At 38.0% G+C, this 23,256-nt stretch overlaps 1 protein-coding gene across 7 annotated transcripts in view; it reads left to right on the forward strand.

Moving 5' to 3' along the window:
- Positions 1–23,256, forward strand: part of SIPA1L1 (signal induced proliferation associated 1 like 1) — a 375,846-nt gene that overhangs the window by 25,837 nt on the left and 326,753 nt on the right. For 5 of the 7 annotated variants that reach the window (XM_036842740.1, XM_036842742.1, XM_036842745.1 and 2 more), the window contains one exon: positions 10,128–10,223. The exons of the other annotated variants lie outside the window; for them this stretch is intronic. The gene's annotated coding sequence lies outside the window, so the exon portion shown is untranslated. The remainder of the gene's footprint in view (positions 1–10,127; positions 10,224–23,256) is intronic. 7 annotated transcript variants of the gene reach the window in all.

Raw genomic sequence — 23,256 nt, forward strand, 5'->3', positions numbered from 1 at the left:
TAAAGATAATTTCTGCCAATTGATATGAAAATGAAAAAAAAAAAATGGTAGATTTAGTGGATTTGCATCAGCTGGGAGGGAAGCTTTTCCTCCGGTGCTGTTGGACTCTGTACTTGACTTCTGTTAGTTACAACTTTCATCTTTGACTGAAATGGTTTTCTTGTTGACAAATTTACTTGTGAAGTAAAATTAGAAAGGTAAGGTAATGTAGTAGTTGACAGAATCAAGGTTTTAAAGTATGCGTGTTCAAAGAAGTGAAATTGCTGGGAGGAGGGTAGAAATTTTATCTTTTAATGTTTCAAGCACAATATACATAAGTATATAAATATATACAGTGTAACTACATAGACGTATACAGTATATCTGTGTTATTAAAGTTTCATGGAGAATGATTAAGAAAAATGTCTGAAAAGTCTCCTTTGGGAATGATAGCGAAAAAAGGTTGAGAAGCAACACTGCTTTAAAAAGCACTTGAGGTTTGGAATGGTGAGCAAAATCCTACAGTGATGGATAGGTAGATGAAAGAGCTTGCAGTTTTTAGAGAATCATTGTTTATAACTTTGATAACATCTATGCCAAATGAATACAATGCAATCTCTTTTTTTACTTTTGGTATTGGGGAGAAAGCAGATACCAAAAAAAAAAAAAAAAAAATCTTACAGTGAGGTAGAGATACGAGAAAATTTCTACATTTAGGATCAGAAACCAAGACCTCACTAGAGGATGGGAATATTTCTTGATTTATATGTTTATGTGAAGGGAGAAAAATTAGAGTTAAGTTTCTTTGTTAATTTTATTTGACCCTAAACTCAGTATAAGTTGAGCCCACAGGGTAGATATGATAAGAGAATAGTTAATGCCAGCCTTATGCTTCATTTGTAAAAAAACAGATGTTATGAGTTCAGAGTGTTCTGTTGTACTCCAAACTGGCCGGAACCTAATCTGGAAATGGGAAAAACTTGAGCATCCAGAGGGTGACCAGGAGATGAGAGGTCTCGAAACCAGGTTGAGAAATGTACAACCAGAACAGCAACTGGCTTATTGCTTAAATATACCATGATGACTGCAAGAATTTGTGGCATGAATCCACAAACATAATTAAGTTGGGCAAGGCTGTATCATTAATAAATTAATTAAATCAGTGTTTATTGAGTGCCTGTTCTCTGCCAGGCATTGTTTTAGGCATTGGGGACCCAGCACCCAGCAAAATGGACAAAATACCTGCACTTGTGGAATTTGTAGTTTAATGAGTGGAGAGAGACAGTAAACAAGATATGCTTGTAAAATAGACCTACTATGTAAGATAGTGTGTTAGATATTGACAAGTGCTAAAGTAGAAAAGTAAGAGAAGAAGAAGGATATGAAATATTGGGGAGTGGTAGAAATTTTAGAGAAGTCAGGCTAGAGAAGGCCTTATTGGGAAGGTGATTAAAAGAAAAACTTTATATATCATAGTATAACAAGCATACAGAAAAGGGCAGAAAGCACAAGTATATGGTGAGATGTATTTTTACAAAGTGAGTACACTGGTGTAGTCAATGCTCAGATTAAGAGCAGACTATTATATTACTGGTCCCTCAGAAGGCCTGGTTACCCCTTCCCAGTCAAAGCACTACCCACTGACTACTAACACCATGGCTTAGTTTTTTTTTGGCCAGTTTCTGAGCTTGATTTTACTGTGATCATGCATAATCTATTCTTTTGTTTCTGGCTTCTTTCACTCAACATTGTGTTTGTGAGACACATCCATGGTCTTACAAGTATTTGCAGTTCATTTATTTTGGTTGCTGCAGAGCATTCCATTGTATGATGATACCACAGTTGTTTCCTGTCTTTGGCTAGTGAATCGTGCTGCCATGAATATTCCCGTATATGTCTTTTGTCAAGACATCTATGGGGGATATAATTAGGAGTAGAATTGTTGGGTCGTGGGGTATGTGTATATTCACTTTAGTAGATACTGAGAAACAGTTTTTCCAAAGTTTATATGCCCATCAGCAGCATAGGAGAGCTCCACATTCTTGACAACACGTGGTATTTCCTGCCATTTAACTTGAGCTGTTCTGGTGGGTGTGTAGAAGTATTCTATTGTGGCTTTAATTTGCATTTCCCTGAAGACTAATGCAGTTGAGAACTTTTTCATGTGTTTATTGGCCATTTTGATATCCCTCTTGGGGGTGATGGAAACAATCTGTGTCTTCCTCATGCTGGTGAGAATGAATAGGGACACATTTTAAGAGTAAGGCTGACAGGTTTTGCTCATGGTCTAGAAGTGGGGTGTGAGAGAGGAGTCGGGAATGCCATTAGGTTTTATTTATTTTTACTTTTTGCCTGAGCAGCTGGGAGGAGGGGAGTTGGGATGTTGGAGATGGGAAAGGCAAAGAAGATCTGGAGCAGTGGTACCTAGACTTTGGCATTTTACACATGTAATTATGATCTTTTTTTTTTTTTTTTTTTTTTAGCGTTTTGTAAAGAAAGGCCATTTGTATACCACAAGAATAGGAAGGACATAATTTCAGAATAAAGGGCAACCCTTTAAATGAGATAAATTTAGCTTTATGTAAGACTCATGAGCAAGCTTTTTTCCTCATTTCTCTGAGGACCTACAGATGCAGGTATTGTTTTGCAGACCAGCTTTGGGAATCACTGACCTGTGGTATTATGTACGCATCCCTTGATTTTGACACTGTTAATAAATGAGCATCATATCTGTCCTTAAACTTGCAGTAAGATAGACTGAAGTTAGAGTCTAAATATGAGAAACCATAAAAAACATCATAGTAGGCCATGTGTCATTTCTAGCCCAGAAAGACTTCATTTCTTAAAAAAAAAAAAAAAAAAAAAAGAACACCAGATGCATCCAAAGGACGCATATGGCACATGCGTAATCATAGTAAAGCTCGGTACTCATCTTAGTAACTTCTTTGCCGATAGGCTCTATGAAGTGATTGTTTCAAAGATTTTGTTTTGAAGTAGCCAAACTCCAAGTTTCCTAGTTTTTTTTTAAGCAAATTGATTTGCCTGTCCTTAGGGAATCGTAGAGTTATGTTTTAACTTTTCTGTATTCCCATTCTTCCCACCACCAGTGTTAAAGCTAAGTGAGCTGTAAAGTATTTGATGAAAGCAGTTCGGGGCAGCGGGAGGGAAAGTGGTCCTGCAGTAACAGAGATGAAGCTAGCCTCTGTGCCCATGCCCCAGAGCTAGGTTGGCACGAACTTTAGTAGGCTGTCTCGAATCTCATGCTTTCCTTTGAATTCAATAGCCACTTTCTATTTGGCAGAGCATTGAGACGCCTTGTGAATAGTATCAGTGTCGTTAATGGGCTTCGGAAGTGTGTAAGTGATCTTTTATATGAAAGTTTTGCCTTTGAGTATTACCTGAGAAAGGTTTTGTGCCGTCAGATATACAGAGTAATTTGATTATTCAAAGGTATCGAATGTCCTTTGTGAGATCTGCGGCCATCTTAAAGAACAGTATTAATAACAACTGATTACATTTCCCCTCTTTGCTAATTGATTTTATGGGACGTAATGTCTTTCTACCAAGAAGAGAATTTTAACGTGCATAATCATTTCTCACCATTTCCAGTCTGCTTTTGGCGTTAGGTAATAGTGTCATATTTTAGTTCGCTGATGTGTCTGTGGTTTTAACGTGGTTATCTTGCCCTGAGGGATGGGAGAACGTAAGTGAAAAGTTCATTGCCGCCTTGTGAATTAAGTTGTGCCTTGGCACAGAGTGCTGATTGCTTTGGCATTCAAACACAGCATTAGATCACCTTGTCTACAGTTTGGAAACGTTCTCAAAGTGCTACCTAACCCTACAGGATTCTCCATAAACTTGAGCTGCTATAGGAAGTGATGTTTATTGTATCTTGTTCTCTACCTTGCCATGTTACTGTCATCAGACTCCTTATTGATAGAAAATTCGTTAGGCAAAAATCATTTTCTTCTTCTTGTGTGGCAGAGGTGATGAAATTTAGGAGAAAATACATATAAGGAAAGGTTGGAGGTGTTGATTGTGGATTTGAGCCCTGGCTCAAAACAAAGAACTTTTGACTTACAGTGGAATGTTCTGTGGATTAGTCGTGTCTTTCAGTCTTAGCTCTTGTATGGGGAAATAATGAAAGGAATATGTGACACATGAATTGGTCAGGGTTTTTAGTTACAGATACTCAGATCTATTCTAGTTATTGTAAGCAGAAAGGGATTGATTAAGGCTGCTAGGTAACTCAGAAAATCATCAGGAGAGCCGAAGAAAGAGACTGGGAGTGGTTGGCTATGAGTACCGCACTGTGGAACCTGCCCTCCCAGGAGCTGCAGCCCTTGCTTGGGTCAGGATGCTTTAGATGGGAAGCCAGAGCCAAGATCACTCTGCTTTTGTCTGTGAGCAAAGTGGGTGCCGCACACCCTACCACCCACCTTGCTTCTTTCCCCACGTAACTCTGAGACTCCATTCTGAAGGAGTCCCGTGTGGTGTGTCTGGTTGGTGGTACTGTTACTGACTTGAGTCCTTGGACTCTTTAATCAGTAGAAGTTGAAAAGAGGACAGATGAGAGTTCAGGCAAGCTTTATTGGGACTCTTGTTGTGAGGGAGCAGAAACAAGTAACAGGTTCCCTTGGTCGCTCTCCAAGGAGGGCAGGCTGGTTCCTTAAATGGGGTGAGGGTCGGGGGATGAGGGTAGGGGTGGAGCCGTGGGTTGGGCCAGAGGTGGTCTGCCCACCCCTTTGGTGGTGCTGTGTGCAGGGATCATGTGCAGTGCCCTGCTTTTGCTCCCTGTATTTTGTTGCTGGAGGAGACGTTTGTCCAGGTGTAAGTATATCCCAGAGGAAGGCAGGAAACAATGCTCCCAGCCGAGGTTTGTTTATTTGCTTTTTAAAATTCTCCAGTGAGAAGGTGGGCTTTACACAGCAGGGAACTCTTAATTAAACTGTGGCGAGAATGGACCAAGGATTTTCAGCCCTCCTGAATAAACAGCTGCTCGTTACAGCACCTATTTTTTTTATACATTTATTTATTTATTTTATTTATGGCTGTGTTGGGTCTTCTTTGCTGCACGCAGGCTTTCTCTAGTTGTGGAGAGCGGGGTCTACTCTTTGTTGTGGTACGTGGCTTCTTATTGCAGTGGCTTCTCTTGTTGCGGAGCACGGGCTCTAGGCACGCAGGCTTCAGTAGTTGTGGCACGTGGGCTCAGTAGTTGTGGCTCGCGGGCTCTAGAGTGCAGGCTCAGTAGTTGTGGCTCATGGGCTTAGTTGCTCCGCAGCATGTGGGGTCTTCCTGGACCAGGGCTTGAACCCGTGTCCCCTGCATTGGCAGGCGGATTCTTAACCACTGCGCCACCAGGGAAGCCCTACAGCACCTATTTGAAATAATGTCATAGCAGCTACACTAATGGGTTACAGGTAACTTTTAAGGAAGCCTACTATTTAAAAACATACTTTAAAAAATTGGGGGTAGTGGTGCATAAAGAATATTTAAAACTCTGGCAGTTTCATGCTTGTGTTACTTTAGAATTTCTATATTAGTCTGGTCTAATAAGAGTATGTAGATAATAAAGTTGAGACGAGAATATCATCTTTTTGCACATTCTTTTGCCCTTGGTGAGCTAGTCAAGGCCCATTCTTGTGGATTTTTTTTTTAAGTTTATTTATTTATTTATTTATTTATTTATTTATTTATTTATTTATTTATGGCTGTGTTGGGTCTTCGTTTCTGTGCGAGGGCTTTCTCTATTTGTGGCAAGCGGGGGCGACTCTTCATCACAGTGCGCGGGGCTCTCATTATCGCGGCCTCTTGTTGCGGAACACAGGCTCCAGACGCACAGGCTCAGTAGTCGTGGCTCACGGGCCTAGTTGCTCCGCGGCATGTGGGATCTTCCCAGACCAGGGCTCGAACCCGTGTCCCCTGCATCGGCAGGCAGATTCTCAACCACTGTGCCACCAGGGAAGCCCTCTTGTGGATCTTTTGATCAGAGAGGGAGAGTGGTGATTTTATGCATGGGTCGATATGAATTGATACTGTTACTAGAGGAACAAAGTAAAGTGTATGGATCTGTGATGGTGGGTTAGCAGAATCACAAAGGGTATATAGGGTTTCCTATAACCCTATGTCAAAAAGTATTATACTTTTTGATATAGAGTCATTTACCAAAAGTTTTTTTCTGAAGTGGACTTATCCCTAGAAGGGACTTAGAAATCATTTGGTTCAAACCCTAGTTTTATAGTTGAGAAAATCGTGTGACGTGCTTTGCTCAAGGTTGCAGGGCTGGTTGGTGGGGAGGCCTCCTGATTTCACAGTCCAGTCTTTTCCCATTAAACCCTAGAAGAGCAGAGGTTTCACCACAGTGGGAAAAGCTCAGTGCCTTTTGAGTGTCCATCCTGAGATTTAAGTCCTGACTTGTAGTTGGGCCATCTCAGTGGGGTTGTTGGTTGGATAACACTGGTGCTTTTTTTATGTGTCAAATGAATACTTGGAAATTTCTTCTTGAGTTTTGAGGAGTATGAATCATAGAAGTAAGAATTTTGTTAGAACAGCCCTTGTGGGTGTGGAGGGGAACGCACAATGAGCATGCCTAATTGAAGATGTAAGTTTCACTTGGTAGACTAAGCTGCAAAAATGAAGGGGGTTTACACACGGCTCTCTTTTATTTACTCTTCTGGGCTGTTCATATGTTTGCTCATACACAGAACTTTTTCTCTTAAGGCATGTGTTATTACATGCATAATAAGTACGAGGTAAAAATTACTAGGAAAATTAAATCTGGTTCACTTCTCACCTCCTTCAAGTCTTGGCTCAGAGCTGTTTTTGTAGTGAGTCTTACCCTGACCCATTCTGTTTAAGAGTGCAACCCATCTTCCCTCCATTTATTCCTCAATCCCCTTATTCTTCCATCCTGGCCTTTTTCTTTTTAATAGCACAGATCCCCTCTAATATTATATGTGTATATCCCATATAATTTGTCTATATATTATGTTTATTGCCTATTATGTATCTTCTCCATTAGACTACAGGCTCCACAAAGGCAGACTTTTGTCAGTTTGTTTGTATATCCCCAGCAAGAAGAATAAATAGTGCCTGGTCCATAGTACGTATTCAATATATATATGTTGAATGAATGAACTTGGCAAAAGCAGCTACTCTTTAGGATTCCTACTAGTAAAATGACAGATTCTCAATCCCAGTGATTATTTTATTTGTGAACTCGTTGGGGATGGCAACATCTTCAGTTGGTATATAAAGAAAATAAATTGTTTTAAGTGTGTGAGTTGTGTTACATACAGTGTTCTGGAACCTCCTTGCTTATTTGGCAATAAACAAGGAGTTTGGACTCAGATGAAAAAAATCATTACAGTTTCAGCTTGAATCAGTGGAACAAATTCTTTAGATTTTAGAATCTAGATAACTAAATGATAAAAATGCACACAGAGCTTCTCAAATATAGACTTGGACAGTAGCTGGTTTTAAATGTAATTGACTTAAAAGGTTTTCATTTTCAACATTGAGGCCAAAAAAAAAAAAAAAGGGCAGGTTTCAGAGTCTTGGGGTACTGAGGCAATAGGGGAGGGAAGAGGAGGGAATTAGAAGTCTCTGCAGAGTGGAAGATGCTTTGGTAGAGTCATCCAGATGTGAAAGTACATTTCTGAACCTTTTTGGAAAAGCTGAAACACGAGACAAGGAGTTACATTTCGTGCAGATAAAGTCTAGACTGTTCTGAAATTGTCACTTCGCTATGCTGGTGGTAGCCTCCTAGGAAGTTCTAGGACATAATGTAGTTTATAAATGCTCATTTTTATTATTTAAAGAGATATTTGACTTTAGAAATTCAAGGGGAATAAAGATGATGCTTTATTAGGAAGATGTTAAGAAACCTAGAAAATACCTTAGAAATCAAGTATTCTGACTTTTTATATAAGCTTAAGCCCAAAGCTTAAATGATTTGCCCAATATCACACAACTAATGAATGGCAGAATTGATACTAATTTTTGTCACAAATTTTCACTGAAGTATCCTTAATAGGAGAGGAGTGTATAAACCTGTCTTTGGAGGTAACCTAGGGAGCAATTATGAATTTGTTTAGAGATTTATATTTTATCTTAAAAATTTCAAAAATTTATGCAGATATTTTATCTTATTCAAATTATTTATGTCCTCTTTTTATGTGTGTAGGCATTTTTTTTTTTTTTTTTTTTGCAAAAATGTGCTTATTTGAGGAATCGTCATTTGGAATTTGAGGAAATGAACAGAATGAAAGAACACCTTAGGTTATTACTGTCTTAGAAGTGTTAAAAAAATCAGAGTTTTAAAGAAAACTACAACAGGGAAATAGCTCTACTTGATCTGTTCTGAAGGTAAATATATTGGGGAAACTAATTATAGTGCAGTGAAAATATTTAGAAAATATTTTAAATCTCAACTTGAGAAGATAGGGTTGCTATTTTTGTCATTTCAACATTCTGTGTAAATGAAGTAAGATATGATTGGTATCTTTTTGCTAAAGATACTGGTTTGGAAGGGATCAGTTTTAAAAAAGAGAGAGAGATGATTTGTATATATAATTTGTACATATTTTTTCCTGACCATAAAATTAGACTATACTTATATGGAGAAAGACAATCAACCCCACCCTATCCTTCCCCAGCAGGGAATACTCTGAAGGTTTTTACTTCTTGACCTTTTATGTTAATTGTTTCTTTTGTAACACATGGTTAAATGAGATACTTATTATGTGGTCCCTCCAGTCATAACTTGATTTTAATATGCTCCAAAATATTGTTTCTACAACTAATCAGAGAGCAGGATGTAAAAGGAAGAGCACTAGACTGGTGGTCAGGAGACTGTGATTTAATCTTATTGGTGAAGTGAGTTTCACAGTGATAATGGAGTATTGAGGTCCCTTCCAGCTCTAAGAGCTTATGAATCTATATCTGCTCGTAATACGCTTAGTGCCTCCAAACACACATTTTCTAAATTTAAATGTACAAAGAGTGTGCATATTTCAAGTTGTTCATTGTCTCCACACAAAAATTTCCTCAAGATGAATACTTTGGGAGTCAGTGCCCATTGGTTTAGTCTGGTCCGTGGGTTTTCCTATGTGACTCCAGAGGCATCATTATGCAAGAACTTGCTGAATGGTCACTGGTGGCTCATAGCAAGCTCTTCTCTGCTAAGCAGGGTGGATTCTGTGAGCCTCTTGGCAATTTTCAGACCACCTCCTAAGACATGAGGAACTTTCAAATTGGGCCTGCAATCTTAAGGAACTGGAACTTGGAGTCTATCTGAATTTTTATTGTCTGGTGTTTGCAGATTTTCCTTTGATTGCAGGTGTCAAGGTCGGGAGGCCCTTGTCCTTGTCTTGCCATGCTAGTATCACCTTGAAGGTGTGCTGTTGTGTGTGGTTTCAGTGGTCTGTGTCACACTACCTAGTTTACTAGTGCTGGGTGGAGAGGGTATTTCTATACCCTACAGAATTACTGGATTCATATCCCAGTCTGGCAGAGTTATATGTTTAGAAGTTCAAGAATGGTATCTGTTGGCAGGCATGACTTGGCAGATAGTGAGCGGTGAAGAAGTGCAGCTATGGTGAAGATAACCAGGCCAGAGCCCCAGCTCCTCAAATAGCTACTATAGCGTAGTACCCAAGAGAGTCATTTTTCAGAAATCATGGCTCTGAAGTGAGAGATAGCTTTACGGCCCCTGAATTATTTTGTGATTTAGCTCTCATTTTTCACATCTTCTGGATTTGAAGTTTTGAAGAACTTGGCAGTGTGCTCAAACATGGTCTAGACAGAATAAGCCCAAGGTACCCCGTTAAAGACTGAGTTGAGGCTGAAGAAAGCCTTTATGCCTCTTTCATTTAACTAAGGTATGACAGTATTAGAGCAGATGGGAGGCTAGCGTTTGAGCTTAAGTTGTGTGAAAACTTCAGCAGCCAATTGGCTGACTCTTAATGGTAAGACAGGAAGAACCACCCACGTTTTCCATTTTGGATTTGAGTCACAGAGAACAGGTTTCCTGCAGAAACCATTTGGCTTTAACAAGTGTACGGAAATTTCGTCTTTGATTAAATTGATGTTTTTATCTTCATTATACATGTGGTTCACATTAATTATTTCCCCTTTTCAATCCATAGGTTCAGTTTCAAATTTGAATCTCCTGTAGGACTGACTGTAAACTAATTTCCCAAGATTTTTGTATAAGAGATAGATGAAAAGGACTGTACTTTCAGGTAAGGATCGAGTTTTACTTTCTCTTAGTAATACACGGCTCCCTTGGCCGAAGTTTGGGGTTCCCCTACCCCCTTTCACATGAATGGAAGTATAGGTGAATTTTTTAAAAGGTGGCAAATTGAATTCTCCAGACAAGTTTCCACCTGTTTGGGATGACCTGAGAGGTGTCAGTGGGCTGGCTACTTAAAACAATTAGAGAAGCAATATGTGTTGACGATTGAAACACATGCACATGTTCATTCAAAATGGCTTATAAAACTGTAAGTTTTTTTTAGGGGAAGGAAATCATCTTTCTGATACCTACTACTTCCTGCCTGTGACTGATTGATCAGTCTGTCATCTGTTTGTCTGTTTTCTGTTTTAAAGCTTGAAGACATGGATGGTTTTAAGATTAATTTTTCTATCTCTGTGGCATCCCAAAGTACTATAAGAGTTCTGGGCATGAGAAGATTACAGAAAAAAGATCTGTACTCAAAATAATTTGGATAGGGCTAGTATTTAGAAATGAGTTTTCTCTAGGAAGAAAGGGAACTGTGCAGACCAAAACCAAAACCAAAAGCAAAACCAAACACACAACCCCCCCCCCAACCCAAATTCGAAAAAACCACATGGCATAGGAAAAATTGTGCTGAGTTGGGATTGCCATAGTGTTTCTGGTTACAAATGAAAGTACATTTCCGAGAAGTAATAAATTGGCTTTTTAATCAGTTGCCTAATTTTCCTAATTGATTTTGAGATATTGAACCACTTCTAAGTTAATTTTTGTACCTCTTTAGGATGGTTACTTCTCAAGTTTAAAATATGTAAAACTCAGCTTTAAGTTGTTGGCATCGTTTGAAGAGGGACAATGGCAATTGAGTGAATAATGCAAAACTCACTTAGTAATGCATTGTAGGATGGCTCTTGGTGCAGATTTAGTTTCCTAACTATATTACTAGTTAAAGGAATTATTTAGCAAAACATTAACACACCAACAAAGAGGCAGCTCAGTAGAGAGAAGCTGGCTTGGGATTTATAACAAGCTACAGATGATGTGTGGACATAATTTCTTTCCAGTGCATCCTGGGATCAGCCTTACTCAGACCTTTGTAGTAACTTAACTAATTTCCCTGCACCATTCTTTGTAAAGTTGGATCCCATTACTTTCTGCTTGAAAACTTTAGGGCCTCCCTATTACCTATGGCAGTGGTTCTCAAACTTTTGGTCTCAGACACCTTTTATGCTGTTAAACATTATTAAAGCCCCAAGGGAACTTTTGTTGATTATATCTATCACTATTTATTCGAAATTAAAATGGAGAAAAGTTTAAAATGCAAGAATATACAAGCTTACGTTCCCTTCGTGCAGAGTGATGACATCATCAGGTCATGCATCTTCTGGAAAACACTTATGAGAGAATGAGAGTGAAAAAGGCAAACAGCAGCATGGTATTATTTTTAAAAGTTCAATTTATTGAGGTATAACTTATATACAGTGTAGTCCACCCTTTTTAATGTGTAGTTCTCTGGGTTTTGACAAATGCGCATGGCTCTGTAACCACAATGAAGATAAAGAACATTTCCATCACCCCAAAATGTTCCCCTACCCCTAGCCTCAACACCCTCTGACCTGTTTTCTAGCTCTGTGGTTTTGCTTTTGCTCGGATGTCATGTAAATGGAATTGTACAGTCTGTAACCTTTTGGAATCTGGCTTCTTTCATTTAACACAGTGCATTTGAGATTCATCCATGCTGTTGTGTGTATCACTAATTTGTTCCCTTTAATGGCTATCTTACTCCAATGTATGAATATTTATATTCATCCATAGACAAACAGATGAATATGTTTGTCTATTTAACAGTTGGAAGACATTTGAATTGTTTCTAGTTTTTTTTAAAATTATTTATTATTTATTTATTTATTTATGGCTGTGTTGGGTCTTCGTTTCTGTGCGAGGGCTTTCCTCCAGTTGCGGCAAGCGGGGGCCACTCTCATCGTGGTGCGCGGGCCTCTCACTATCGCGGCCTCTCTCTTGTTGCGGAGCACAGGCTCCAGACGCGCAGGCTCAGTAGTTGTGGCTCACGGGCCTAGTTGCTCCGCGGCATGTGGGACCCTCCCAGACCAGGGCTCGAACCCGTGTCCCCTGCATTGGCAGGCAGATTTCTCAACCACTGCGCCACCAGGGAAGCCCTGTTTCTAGTTTTTTGGTGGTGATGTGTCTTAGTATTATTATTAAAATAGTTTAACCTCACAGATTCCCTGAAAGGTCTCAAGGATTCCCAGGGTCCTGAGACCTCTCTCTGAGGACCTCTGGCCATCCTGAATCACTTGCCTGGGTGTGATGTGCCCCCTGTCTAGAATGTCAAGATCTAGCTCAAGGGTCTCCTCTGCACTGCCCTTTCTAAGCCTTCTTCCCACCATTACCCCTACACACCTTCATAACCCCAAGGCTGGGCTGGTCACCACACCATCTGCTTGGCTGTTATTTGAGGACATGGCAGCTTCCCAGCTTCTTGAGGAGAATGCCTTTCCTCTCCATCCCAGCACATGCCTGGTACAAACAGAAGATGTGCCACCTGTTGGAAGGAATAAATAGCAATCCGTTACATGTGTTAAGGCATTTTATTGTTTACATGAGGCTTTCCCATATATGATAACTTTCATCCCTCATTTCACTCTGGGGAAGTACGTAGCATGTGAATTTTTAATTCACTAGTTTTATTTTGTTTTATTTATTTTTATTATTTATTTATTTAATTTATTTATTTTTGGCTGTGTTGTGTCTTCGTTGCCGCGCGCGGGCTTTCTCTAGTTGCAGCAGGAGGGGGCTACTCTTCGTTGCGGTGCGTGGGCTTCTCATTGCAGTGGCTTCTCTTGTTGTGGAGCACGGGCTCTAGGCGTGTGGGCTTCAGGAGTTGTGGCTCGCAGGCTCTGTAGCGCAGGCTCAGCAGTTGTGGAGCATGGACTTAGATGCTCCGCGGCATGTGGGATCCTCCTGGACCAGGGCTCGAAGCCGTGTCCTCTGCGTTGGCACGCAGATTCTTAACCACTGCACCACCAGGGAAGCCCCATAGCATGTGATTTTTAATATCTTTTATTTTTATCAGATAATAACATTTAAGTCTTAAAGCTCTGGTCTTAACCAAGCTGCACCTTAGAATAACCAGGGGAGCTTTTAATAAAGGTACTAATGCCCTAGACCAATTAAGTCCTATCTCTGGAGGTTAGGCCTGGGTATTAGTATTTTTTAAAAGTATCACTGTTGAAGTCTCACGTGTGGCCACAAGAATCATGGTCGAAGGTTTGACTTACTGTGAAGGCTTAGTGGTGGTGTAGTCAAGACTGGAACCCGGGATGACTCCCACTCTAATGCCTTACCTCCACACTGTGAATTTTCATGAGAAGGGAAGCATTACAGCGGTTTAGAGAGCCTCGGTATAGATGTCAGCATTTCAGTTTATGGAGGGACTGTAGCACAAGGAAATTCAACACTGAATTTAGAGTCAGGAGACCATGTTTCCGTTTTGGCTCTGCATTTACTACTGTGGATTAATAAATACTTGAGTCTTTCTCACTTGTAAAGGAAGGATACTACCTTAAATTCTAGAAAGCTATTGTGGGGATCAAATTAGATGATGTGTTAAAGGATTTTATTGAAGGATTGCAAAATCCTTTTGTAAACTATGAAGTGCTGTCTAAAACTTATTTTTACTTGATTTTAGCCTAGTGTATTTATTGGCTAGCTTTCCTGGGGGTTCATAAATTACACAAGTAATATATAAATAGAGTCTCACTGAAATAGTCAAATAACAGGATTATGCAGAGTAAAACCAAGAGGTTACTATTGGTCACATACTTTGAATCCTTGGTGTATGCGTTTAAGTGCATAAATATGTATGCATGTAACGTAAGTTATTTTTTCGGCTGTCTTAACATAGAGTCTTTCTTTATATGGTTTTTTAAAAAAACTTGACATGTCTTAGATCATTCCATATTAGGATATATAAGTCCCTCTCATTCTTTTCATAGCTGCATATTTTTTCATACATTTTCAAGTTGATGGACATTTAGCCTGTTTTCCACTTTTTACTTTTATAAAAAATGCTAATTAAAATTCTGAGCTCTTATTAAAACATTAGTTTATTCTTATTAAAAGATTTATTCTGTTTTCAAGATACCGGGAGGTGAAGTAGTAAATGATTTACGTATGAAATCTTAGACATTGTCTACTCAAGTCAGAATACAACTAAGAATTTATTAAAAAAAAAAAAAATCATGGTAAAATACACTAGACCTTGGATAACGTTTCATATGTTCTTGTATATTTTGTTTTATTTTGTGGTATTCTTATTTCACTATTTGGATAGACTTTTAAAGACTAGTATGTGTATTGCTTAAGTTTAACTCTTTGGGGTGTGATTATACATACTTGCCCTCCAGTAAAAACAACGCAACAACAATGGCCAGTACTCACTTATGTGGGTACTGCCCTGAGAGCTTATTACAATCCATGGTCTCACTTCTTTCTCTCAGTAAGTGGTGGTGTTCTCCAGGTAAAGCATATAGAAATGGAGAATCAGAGGGGTCAACTCACTTGTCCAAGGTTATTTATGGATATAGGATTCAGAGTCCTGCTTCCAGCTTTGATGTCAGGATTTTCGCTGAATCAGAGATGGTACTTTGTATCTATGACACCACAGTTTACTTTCTAAATTAGTTATATTTGTATATTTTATTGTTTAATACCAGTAATAATTTAACATATACAGAAATGGTTCATGCTCTGGAGTATCCATTTTGTAGAAAGTATGTATAATAAAAGCAGTCTATTAATGTAACATTATAAAGGCAAATGCTTGCTTATTGAATTTGATAGTAGGAATGGTGTTTTGGAGTGAAAAAGGCTACTAAATGGGAAAGTGATCTTGAATTCTATTTATTATCCAACAGTGACCTTGGTAAAATAATGCTTTTTCCTCACTGGTAAAATAGTTCACTTTATACTTAATCAGCCATCAATCCTGAGAAACATTAGTGTGAATAAGATATACTTGCGAGAACATTTGGCAGTGGTGGTCTAGATGACTTGCGAAATGGAATTCTAGTAATACTTCCCTTACCTTGAATAATAAGGAGAACATTTCCGGAAGGGTTTGTTTATTCATGACAAATGAAAGATTAAAATGATCTGTCTCTATTGATGAAAGTACCAGAAGGCAGCCTCCGAGTTTTTTTAAACACACTGAAATACACGTTCTTATAAATTTATTCTAGGCATAATTGAGTGTTAATTTAAGGGGCCATGAGTGGTTATTTCTCAATAGTGATCATTATAAATGGACTTGTAGCAGAGATACAGTTTCATATATAGTCTTTGTGTACTCTTGTGTTACATCTTGCTTGAATGATAAAATGAAACTGAGGTCTACGTGCATAGTCGGAGCCCAGTGATGGTGAGTGTTAGCTCCTTATCCCTTCCTCGGTCTCCTTAGTGTGACTCTCCTGTTCAAGTATGAAATATGGTGGCTGAACAGTTGAAATAGATCTTTTGGTGGACTCTTGGCCTTACAGGCTGAAGTCTGTATTTTATTAGGAAGTCAGAAAACATGATAAATCACAGTTAACACATTATCATACTATCTCATTCCTAGTTTTTAATTTATAAGCCTTTTTCTGAAGGAAATATTTTGGGCCAACACATATTTGGTGATTGACTTAATGAGTGCATTGGCTCACCATCCTGCGAGGACTTGTTCACTAAGAATTAGTCACAGGAAGCGACTGGGTGGTAGTGACTTTTGGTTGCTATTGATAATGCATGTGGATTCAAAGCAATAATCTAATGTAATCTACTCTGAACAATACCTTTAAAAAATGTTCTCAGATTCATTTTTTTCTCCTGTTTCTAGACTTACTAATTTGCTTGGATAGATCCAGAGGCAACATCGTCCTTTACTGCCACCTACTTGGAGCTGCTTTCTGAGATAACATACTCCACCCTTCAGAGGAATTCATTTCTTTTTCCAAAATTAAGAATTTGTTATTTTTATCCATGTTCTGTATTTAGATTTCCAGCTTTTAGAATTTAAATACTCATGTACATTCTGCCCTAGAGACTAAGAGGCGTTATATAAGGATTTCCCTCTTTTTTCCATATGTGAACATCACGTTCCTTGGCCTAATATTTGTTTTGCATCTGTATTGTGGTGTGATCCTAGCAAGTTCATTCAAGCAGTGGTTGAACTGAGGTTAAGTGTATTATGGTTGTTTGGCAGGATGTGGCCGTAAACACATCTCTTTAAATGCAGAATGGCCTGGGGTGACTGTCATGTTAAGTTGCATAATCACAAATTACAAACATAGGAATGAGCACATGGGCCGCATATATCTTTAGTGAGGAACTGCCCCACAGAATGGAATCTACTTTAGAAACTATCTGTAGAGTTCCCTTAAGTGTTTTCTTAGACAGTTATATTATATTATGTATTTAATTAGAATGCTTCTGATTGAGTAGAACTATGAATAGTTTATCAGAGTTTCCAGAAAGTCTCCCATTTGACCTCTCAAAGAATGAGTTAAAATGTTACGAGTGTTTTAGAAATATGTTGTACGTATTTTTCAAAATTTTATCATATTTTCTCCTGTCCGCTTTTTTCCTTCCCCTCCCGGTATTTTTGTGACTTAAAAGCTGTTTTGCAAAAGATACCCTCAGAAGTAATTCACTCTCTAGAGACTGGATGGAGAGAGTCCTTCTCAAATACTGGTAATGTGTCCATTCAGTGCGTCTCTGCTATGAATGTCACTGGTCTTTGGAGGTCTTAAGGAGTATTCAAAAATACTCCAGGTACTGTGGGCAGCTGAAGAGCTGAAAGTGGGTAGCAAGGCCTTTTGGGCATATTATATATTTTTTGAGGTTGATGCGAGTATATTTGAAAAAAAAATTTTTTACTTCCTTAATTGCCACTTGCAGTATTTATTAGGAAACTGGATATATTTGATATGGACTCAGTGTTTTCTATAGTCTTAACTTTTACTAAATGTTTTTATTGAACTGCTTGTTCTTCAGTTTACAAATAGTTTTAATTTTTTGCAACTGTTTATATACATTACTCATGTGTTTTACTGAAACTGATTTTTGTCTGTAAACTTGTTTAGAGAAACCAAATTCAGTTAAAAATATTTCCTTGACAGTGGCCCCAAGGTTGGACAGTATAGATTTTTATTTGAAGTGTTTATTTATTTTAATTTAATTTTAACTTTTAGCAAAGCAATAATATGCCTGGTTTAAATAGTAAGTAAAATAGTTAATACTAATACAGCCTTGAAAAGAAAAAATTCTGTGCTCCAACCTTTCTACCTCTCTTCAGAGGCAATCATTTTCAAGGTTTTTTTTTTTTTTTTTTAATTTTATTTATTTATTTATTTTTATGGCTGTGTTGGGTCTTCGTTTCTGTGCGAGGGCTTTCTCTAGTTGCAGCAAGTGGGGGCCACTCTTCATCGCGGTGCGCGGGCCTCTCATTATCGCAGCCTCTCTTGTTGTGGAGAACAGGCTCCAGACGCGCAGGCTCAGTAATTGTGGCTCAGGGGCCTAGTTGCTCCACGGCATGTGGGATCTTCCCAGACCAGGGCTCGAACCTGTGTCCCCTGCATTGGCAGGCAGATTCTCAACCACTGCGCCACCAGGGAAGTCCGGTTTTTTTTTTTTTAAGCTACTTCTTTTGGCATTTATTGTCCTATATCTAAATAATTTATTTTTACTCCTTCAGCTTGAGTTTTCAATTCTAAACATTATCTTTTGACATCTTCCTACAGAAGGTGATGATTTAGCTCCCCAACTACCCTTTCCCCATTCTCCCAATGACAGTTTTATCTAATTTTGGTTAGGCCATCATTCAGTACTTACAGTATTATCATTTGAATATTGATGACCTTGGCCAGAGAGTATTCAGTGATTACTTATTCTTTCTTCAACTTTTTCCCCTCAGAGATAGTGGTTACTTTGTTTTTAATTTGCTTAGCTTTCTATTGATTAAGTGCTAATTTTGCTCTAAGCATTCTGATGGAACTGTAAAGACTCAAATGTTAAAACTTGTTAGGGCATCCGTCAGTTTCAGTTTTCTCTTGGCTCTGTCTCTCCCAGAGCTCTGTGTCCTGCTGGTTCTGAACTGCTTATTGTTGAGCCTCCACAGAGCTGCCATTTTGGACTTACTGCCATCTTGGGGATTCCCTTGGGTTTTCTCCTTTGAGGATCTTTTATTTTCTGGATTCTGTGTTGTCATCTTTCTTTGTTTATTCCCTGACTTTGTGGGGAGATATATGTATATGTTTGTGTGTGTGTGTGTGTGTGTGTGTGTTTCTCAATATATACCACTATTTGTATGCCCATGAGTAGGATTTAAAAATAAAAGTTCGTTTTCTAATTGCTGCTAGTAAGAACATACTTGATTTTTTACATCAACTTTGTATTCTGCAGTCTTGCTAAATTCATTTGTTAGTTCTAGTAGTTGTTTTGTGGATTCCTTGGAATTTTCTGCAAGAATGATCACAGGATCTTCAAATAAGTTTTACTTTTTCCTTTTTGATCTTTATGCCTTTTATTTATTTTTCTTGCCTTATTTCAGGGGCTGGAACCTCCAGTATAGCATTGACTAGAAAGTGGTAAATGTGAGCATTCTTGCCTTATTCTTCATCTCAGTGAAAAACAATTCAGTCTTTCACCTTTGAGTGTGATACTGGTTTTAGGTTTTTGGGGTAGTTGTCCTTCATCTGTTTGAGGAGATTCTCTTTTAGTTGCAGCATGCGGACTTCTTAGTTGCGGTATGCAAACTCTTAGTTGCGGCATGCATTCGGGATCTAGTTCCCCTACCACGGATCGAACCTGGGCCCCCCTGAATTGGGAGCATGGAGTCTTACTCACTGGACCACCAGTGAAGTCCCTGAGGAGATTCTCTACTCTTCCTAGTTTGTAGAGAGTTTTTGTCATGATGGTTGTTGGATTTTGTCAGATACCTTTTCTGCATCTATTGAACTGATCCTGAGGTTTTCTTCTTTATTTGTTACATTGATTGATTTTCAAATGTTAAAACAGTCTTGCATTCTTGGGATAAACTGTATGTGCTCATAATGTACCTTTTAAATAGATTATTGAATTTAATTTGCTGAAACTTTGTTAAAAATTTTTGTGTCTATATTCAGAAGGGACATGAGTCTGTAATTTTTGTTTTTTGTTATATCTTTGTCAGGTTTTAGTATTAGTGTTATGCTAGTCTTGCAAAATGAGTTGGGCAGTGATCTCTATTTTCTGAAAAAGTTAAATTTCTTTCTTGAATGTATGATAGAATTCATCAGTGAAATCATCTGAAATTGGAGTGGGGTTTTTTTTGGGAATATTTTTGATAACAGATTCAGTTTCTTGAAAAGAGATAGGACTAGTTAGATTTTCTGTTTCTTCTTGTGTCAATTTTGATAGGTTTTATTTTTTTAAGAAATGTGTCCATTTCATGTAAGTTGTTGAATTTGTTGGCATAAAGTTATACATCATATTGTCTTATCCTCTTAAATGTCTGTAACATCTCTGGTAATATATGTTTTTTTCATTTCTGATATTAGTGATTTGTGTTTTGTCTCTTTTTTTACTTGACTGGTATAACTAGAAGTTTGTCAGTTTTGATGATAATTTTAAAACCCAGCCTTTGACTTTATTAATTTTATCTCTTGTCTGTATGTTTTCTATTTCATTATCTTGTTATTATTATTTCCTTTCTTCTGTTTTGAGTTTAGTTTGCTCTTCTTTTTATTCTTTCTTAAGGTGGAACCTCAGGTCATTTTGGTAGATCTTTCTTATTTTCTTATATTAAGCACTTAGAGTTTTAAGTTTTCCTCTAAGTACTGTTTTAGCTGCATTCCACAAACTTTGATTTTTGTTATTGTTGTTGCCATTCAGTTCAAAATATTTTCTAGTTTCCTTTTTGATTTCATCTTTGATCCATGAACTCTTTAGAGCTGTGTTGCTCAATTTCCTTATATTTGGAATTTTCCTAGATATCTTGTTGATTTCTAGTTTAATTCCATTGTAGTCAGAGAATATACTCTGTGTGATTTCAATCTTTTTAAATTTATCGAGATTTATTTTATAGCACACCATGTGGTCTATGTTGGTAATGTAACATGCATTTGAAAGGAATGTGTATTCTTCAGTTGTTAGATATTCTATGAATGTCAATTAGATCAAGGTAGTTGATAGTGCTTTTCAGATCTTCTGTGTCTTTCCTGATTTTTCTTCCCTGATTTTTTTTTTTTTTTGGTTTAATTATTGTGTCAGTTACTGAGATGGGATGTGAAAATCTTCTCCTCTAATCATGCATTGTCCTTTTCTTTCCATAATTCTATTTTTGCTTAATGTATTTTGAGGTGCATATACATTCATAATTGCTATGTCTTCATGATAAATTGTCCCTTTTGTAATTACGATGTTCTTTTTTTTTGTGGTAATACTCTTTGTCTTACAGTTGATTAGAAGTTCTGTGTGCATGGTGGTGAAACCGCTGAAATGTGTTTTGGGGTGCTCCGAGGAGCTCCGGTTCTTTATGTCTCAGTGCAGAAAGAATTCAGAGAGGCAGAGTGGTAGATAAAAGAAGTGACTTATTAGAATAGGACACGTGTGAGGCTTACAAGTGGGTGGGCAAGAGGGTGCCACGCTGAGAACTTAGTGGGCTAGAGTTTTATAATCAAGGGAAAAGTAGGGAGGGAGAGAAGACCACCTTCTTCCTCATTCTTCAGTAGACGTCAAGCTTCCATCATCAATTCCTCCTCCATGATGGGTGGGGGAGTTTTCTTGTCCCTACATGGTCAAACCAGGACTGTCACAATGCACAGAAAATGTGCAAAAAGGCGGTAACATATGCTAAAATATGGTAAATCATCTCAGGTTTCAGTATAATGTCACCTTTTCCTTGTGCTTTTGTCTTTAGTATGTGCAGAGAAGCATGTCCTAGGAATCATTAACGTACTGAGCTCGCTGGGCGGGATGTGGGTCTCATGCCACCATTGTTTTCTTGTTTTGGGCCTTGTCTCATGTTTCTGTTTCATGGTTTAGTTGCTGAGCAGGCCTGCTTGGTTTTCTCGTTAAGCAAACCTGCTTTCTTGAGTGTTCATTAACTTGCAGGGGTCTCCCATTCTTTTTTCTTTACTTACAATCCCCTTGTGGGATTAACTGTTTAATCACCTACTTTGTCCTTTACTCTGTCCCTGTCATTGGGGCTGGTGTTTCTGGTGTTCTTCTCCTGTGGATGGTGAGCTTGGCTTGTGACATTTCGTTGAGAGTTCTCAAATGTCAGTTTCTATTGATCTTTACTTTCATTTGGTCAGTTTCTCCAGTAAAGAATCTTCTAGTCTATAAGTCTGAAGGGGGCTGGCAGTCTACTATTAACTTGATGGACCCATATTTTTAGTATAGAGATTCATTCCTATTCTCAGTTATGCCTGGTCAAACCCTCTCATTTAATAAACTCCAGACTTATGCTGGTAAAATGCCCAGTTATTGGGTCAGGGAATTGGTTGTTTAGACAGACTCTAAAACCAATTCCTTTTGTTTTCAGCTTCATCCTTTATGTAGAAATCCTTTCTGGAATTCTGCACCATGATAGACTTGCTTCTTCCTAGCCTATTCCTGGGTTTTCTCCTTATCCCTGACAGTTAGGTTTCAGCTTTCTCCAGTTTGCTAAATCAGTTTTTAGTTATGCATTGGTTTTCCATCTTTCAGAATTTTGTTGGCATCTCTCATATATTATTGTTTTTTCTCCCATTTTTCTTTTATTGTTATTTCTTGAGGGAATGGAGATAGGCATGTATTTGGTCATTCATTTTTATCCTTTAGGGACTTTGTGTTTTATGACAGTAAGCCTTTTGACTGGCATACGTTATTGTTATGTTATGTTTACAACCTGATCTTTAGGTTGTAAAACACGAATTCTGCATGATCTGTTGATGTATATGGAAAAAAGAAAGTGTGTGTAGGTGGGGTCCATTATGCATGGGTTAGTGATTTGAAAGCTAATGTATTTCCTGCTAAGGATTTCGTGTACATTAGAAAGTCTTAGTGATGTTTACTTTCTTTGTGCTTGGTTTGGTAGACATTGAGTAGTAATTTGTACATTTTCTTTTTTCCAGTTTTCATAGTAGTCATTTTTTGTTAAGGGGCTAACAATTGCATGAAATGTTGTTATAAATGATTATCTTTTGTTTTTTAAGAATCTTTAATTGTTGCCATATTCTTTCAAGTGCCTTCTTTTTGAAAATGAACACATTAGGTCTGTTATGTAAAATGGAGATTTCCTAGATTTAGGATTCAAAAGTCACTGAGTTACCGGTTTAATCTGGGTAAATCATTTAAATACATTTTCAGTTTCTGCACCTGTACATGGGAAATGTAAACTTCGTACGGTTGTTAACAGTATCTTACTTGTAAGATAACAGACAAGAAAATATTAAAAAAAAATTATAAAGCAGGACATCTGTGTAAAGCGGTGTATTGAGTGTAATTAATGTGTTCTTGGGTAGTCAGGGATTAAACTGTTTGTGTTTATACTCTCTGGTAATTGAATGCTTCCTGCAGATAACTTTTAGTAGAATATTTTTCATGGTGTAAAACTTGTCCTATGTTTTCATAATGCTCATTTCGTAATATCTTCATGCCCAGTTCCAGTCTTACATGAAAACAGGATAGACAGCTACCTAAATGCTGCTTTTGCTGTTACTTATAGAATGCTCAGGAACTCAACAAACCTCTACATTGCTCCATGGTTCAACCTGATATTTTGGGATGCTTTCCAAAGACTGCTGTTAAGTTGCTGGTATTATCACTGGAGAAATTATATCTTGAGATGATGTTTGCCTGTGGCATGCCAGCTTACTGTAGTTTATCTGGAGGACAGGACCTTAAGCGAATAGGGTATAGGTCTGTTAAGTTTCTTGGAAGAGGGGAGGGTAGAACAAATTAAAATCTAAAGCAGTGCCAGGAATTGTAGGCCTCGATAGACAGCTGTAGCTGTTAAC

This window comes from Balaenoptera musculus, chromosome 2 (assembly GCF_009873245.2).
Source record: "Balaenoptera musculus isolate JJ_BM4_2016_0621 chromosome 2, mBalMus1.pri.v3, whole genome shotgun sequence".
Classification (NCBI taxonomy): Eukaryota; Metazoa; Chordata; class Mammalia; order Artiodactyla; family Balaenopteridae; genus Balaenoptera; species Balaenoptera musculus.